This window comes from Apium graveolens, unplaced genomic scaffold (genome assembly GCF_009905375.1).
Source record: "Apium graveolens cultivar Ventura unplaced genomic scaffold, ASM990537v1 ctg7196, whole genome shotgun sequence".
NCBI classification, from domain to species: domain Eukaryota; kingdom Viridiplantae; phylum Streptophyta; class Magnoliopsida; order Apiales; family Apiaceae; genus Apium; species Apium graveolens.
Window position 1 is genome coordinate 18,751 of NW_027420119.1, and position 4,713 is coordinate 23,463.

At 39.8% G+C, this 4,713-nt stretch overlaps 1 non-coding gene across 1 annotated transcript; it reads right to left on the reverse strand.

The window, feature by feature from the left end:
• Window positions 1–445: 445 nt before the first annotated feature.
• Window positions 446–552, reverse strand: LOC141703916 (small nucleolar RNA R71). The gene has a single exon (XR_012567753.1). It is a non-coding gene; the product is annotated as a small nucleolar RNA R71 (small nucleolar RNA).
• Window positions 553–4,713: the final 4,161 nt, after the last annotated feature.

The window sequence follows — 4,713 nt, forward strand, 5'->3', positions numbered from 1 at the left end:
AGAGGAAGAAGTTCTTGTTGAGGAGGAGAAAGTTGAAGAAGAAGCTCTTGTTGCAATGGGTGAACCAGAAGTGAATATAAAGGCTTTGATGGACTATTCTCAACCGAAGATCAATGATATTCAGTCTAACATTGTCAGACCAACCATCGCGGCTAACACTTTTGAAATCAAGGCTAGCACGATTCAGATGGTGCAAAACTCGGTCCAGTTTGGGGGTTCTCCGACTGAAGATCCCAATATGCATATTATAGATTTCATCGAGATCTGCGACACTTTCAAATTCAATAATATTTTTGAAGATGCTATTAAGTTAAGGCTTTTCCCATTCTCTCTGAGGGATAAAGCTAAGTGCTAATTGCATTCTCTACCACCAGGCTCAATCACCAAGTGGGAAGATCTTGCTCAGAAGTTTCTCACTAAATTATTTCCTATGGCGAAGACAACTGCAATCAGGAATGCTCTTACTCAATTTGTATAGCAATCGGGAGAATCTTTGTGTGAAGCTTGGGATTGTTATAAAGAGATGCTTAGAAAGTGTCCTCGTCATGGGATTCCTGAATGGATGATCATTAACTGCTTTTATAATTGTTTGGGTACGAGTTCTAGACCATGCTTGATGCAGCATCAGGTGGAGCCTTATGGGCTAAGAGCTACGAGAAAGCATATGATTTGATTGAACTGATGGCTGCTAATGAACACCAGAACCCTTCTCAGAGACCGACTCAAGGCAAGGTAGCAGAAATTCTGGAGGTAGATGCAGCTACTGCTATAGCTGCTCGACTTAAGGCTTTCACGATGAAGGTGGATTCTTTGGCTAATTAAAGAGTTAATCAGATCACTAGTGTTTGTGAGCTTTGTGCTGGTGCCCATGAGACAAAGCAGTGTGCTATTTCTAGTAAATCAGCTCAGTTCGTGAGCAACTTTTAGAGGACGCTGCAACCAGTTCCAGCCACCTATCATCCCAACAACCGCAATCATCCTAACTTCAGCTGAAGCAACACTCAGAATATGGTGCAACAGCCTTATCAGCAGTATGCAACAAAGCAATACAACCCTCCTGGTTTTCAGCAACCGAAATATGCACCAAGACAACAACTCCAACTACAATAATCTAATGAAAAATCTGAATTGGAGGAGTTGAGGCTCATGTTCAAGAGTCAAGTGATTTTTATTAAGACCTTGGAAAATCAAATTGGTCAGATTTCCAATGCCTTGCTGAATCGAAAACCTGGTACACTCCCTAGTAACACAAAAGTTCCAGGAAAGAAGGAAGCAAAAGAGCAGGTTAGGGCAATTACATTGAGGTCTGGGAAGGTTGCAAGCCAAGAAAAATCTCAAGTTTCAGAATCTGAAGATGTAGATGAAGAAGAAGTACAGAAGGAAGCAGAAGTGGAAACAAGGAAGAAAATTGTGGAACACACTCCGCCTGAGGGTAATACAGGGGAGAAACAAGTCTATCATCCACCTCCTTTTCTTCAAAGGCTGTAGAATCGAAAGTTGGATAAGCAGTTTGCTAAGTTTCTGGAGGTGTTCAAGAAACTTCATATCAATATACCTTTCGCTGAAGCTTTTGAACAAATGCCTAGCTATGTGAAGTTCATGAAAGGTATTCTCTCTCAAAAGGTGAAGCTCGATGACTTAGAGACCGTTGCTCTCACGGAGGAATGCAGTGATGTGCTGCAACATAAATTGCCTCCGAAGCTTAAAGATCCTGGAAGTTTCACTATTCCTTGCACCATCGAAAAAGTGTCATTCGAAAAATGCTTATGTGACTTGAGAGCTAGCATCAATTTGATGCCTTTGTCTATCTTCAAGAAGTTGGACTTACCTTATCCAAAGCCTACTTATATGTCCTTGCAGTTGGCCGATCGTTCTATTACATATCCACGGGGCATTGTGGAGGATGTCTTGATCAAGGTGGACAAACTTATCTTTCCTGCTGACTTTGTAATTCTTGATTTCGAGGAGGATAAGAAGATTCCCATAATCTTGGGAAGACCATTTTTGGCTACAGGCCGAACCTTGATTTATGTGCAGAAGGGTGAGCTCACTATGCGAGTACTGGATCAGGATGTGACTTTTAACATATTCAATGCCATGAAATTCCCTACTGATAATGAGGAGTGCTTAAAAGTAGAATTGGTCGATTCTATGGTTACTTAAGAACTTGATCAATTGTTAAGGTCCGATGCCTTAGAGAAGGCCTTGTTGGGAAATTCAGATAGTGAAGATGATGAAGGTGATGAGCAGTTGCAATATTTGAATGCTTCTCCTTGGAGTGAAGGCTGGATATGTCGTTTGAATCTCTTGGATTGGAAGAACTAAAAAATTCTCCAAAGCACTGCAAGCCATCTATTGAGGAAGCTCCTACACTCGAGCTTAAACCTTTGCCTGAACACTTGAGGTATGTGTTTTTAGGTGATGCATCTATTTTTCCTGTTATTATTATATATGACCTTTCAGGTAGTGATGAGGAAAAGCTCTTGAGAATTCTGAGAGAGTTCAAATCGGCAATTGGGTGGACCATAGCAGATATCAAGGGAATTAGCCCTTCTTATTGCATGCATAAAATTCTACTAGAGGAAGAAAGCAAGCCAACTGTTGAGCAGCAGAGAAGGCTAAATCTGATAATGAAAGAGGTTGTGAAGAAGGAAATTCTCAAGTGGCTAGATGCATGGATCATCTATCCTATTTTTGACAGTTCTTAGGTGAGTCTAGTTTAGTGTGTGCCAAATAAATGAGGTATCACAGTGGTTGCTAATGAGAAGAATGAGCTCATTCCTACTCGAACAGTCACGGGGTTGAGAGTTTGCATGGATTACAGGAAGCTGAACAAGACCACGAGGAAGGATCATTTCCCTCTTTCTTTCATTGATCAGATGCTTGACAGGTTGGCTGAGCATGGGTACTATTGTCTTTTGGATGGTTATTCGGGTTATAATCAGATTTGCATCGCTCTAGAAGATCAGGAAAAGACTACCTTCACTTGTCTGTTTGGTACTTTTTCCTTCAGAAGACTTTCTTTTGGTTTGGGTGGTGCACCTGCCACATTTCAGAGATGCATGATGGCCATTTTTTCTGACATGATTGGTCAGAATATGGAGGTGTTCATGGACGATTTCTCTGTGTTCAGTGATTCTTTTGACGAGTGCTTGCAAAATCTTGGCGCAGTTCTTAAAAGGTGTGTTTAAACCAACCTGGTTCTCAACTGGTAGAAATATCACTTTATGGTACAACGGCATTATTCTTGGGCACAAGGTCTCTAGTAAAGGTCTTGAGGTGGAAAAATCCAAGGTGAGGGTAATTGAAAACCTTCCTCCACCAGTTTCTGTTAAAGGAATCCGCAGTTTTCTTGGCCATGCGGGTTTCTATAGGCGGTTCATCAAGGACTTCTCTAAAATCTCAAAACCGTTGTGCAATATTCTAGAGAAAGATGTCCCTTTTAAGTTTGATGATGAGTGTCTAGCTTCTTTTGAGAGCTTAAAGAAGAGTTTGATCATGGCACCTGTCATAACTGTACTCGATTGGAATGAGCCTTTTGAGATGATGTGCGATGCAAGTGACTATGTAGTTGGAGCAATTCTTGAGCAGAGGAAGAACAATATATTTAATATGGTCTACTATGCTAGTAAAAGCCTCAATAGTGCTCAACTGAACTATACTACTACTGAGAAAGAACTCTTAGCCATTGTCTATGATTTTGAGAAGTTTCGATCTTATTTTCTTGGGACGAAGGTGACAGTTTTCACTGATCACGCTGCTATTCGCTATCTTATCTCGAAGAAGGACTCGAAGCCTAGATTGATTCGATGAATTCTTTTGCTTCAGGAGTTTAAGTTGGAGATCAAGGATAGAAAATGTACTGAAAATCAAGTCACTGATCATATCTCTCGGTTAGAAGATCTGAGTATGACTTCACAGGATAAGACATTGATTAATAAGTCTTTTCTCGATGAGCAGTTGTTTGGGGTGCAAGAGGAAGAACCATGGTTCACAGACATTGTGAACTACCTTGTGAGCAATATTATGCCTCAAGATTTGTCTTCTTCTCAAAAGAAGAAGTTTCTTCATGAGGTGAAGTGGAACATGTGGGATGAGCCATTTTTGTTTAGGCAAGGAGCTGACCAAATCATTAGGAGATGTATTCCGTATAACGAGATTGAGGGTATCTGTTAGGGCGAAAACACGAGCTAAAATTACACGCAAGTATACGCGTTCGCAAGTAGTATAAGATATAAATCAGATTCGTTCCCACAGAGACTGGTTTAGGTTAAGTTCAATTTATGCACCTATACAACAATGATATGGTTATTATTCAATGCTAAGACGATTAACAAATTGAGATTGTTTTTAACTAAAATTAAGCTAACAATTATAACTAAGAGAATAAAAAATGGTTGAATTAATATATATGACAAACATGGGATTCTAACTTTATTAGATACTTCATTCAATAGCGTTTTCGTTCTTAACCTTAGCATGTAATGGTGATGACACTAATCTGATAACACGAAACCGATAAACGCCAACTTTCGTTGCACGAATATTATACTACCAGACATCCACACAAGAGATAGAAGCTGAATAGACACCAAGTATATTGAGACCCTATATGTCTATAGAATTTGACAACATAACGGTTTAATGCACAAGTTATCTATCATGATTATATAGGGCAAGTAAGATGGTTAAAATTACCTACAAATCATGCAT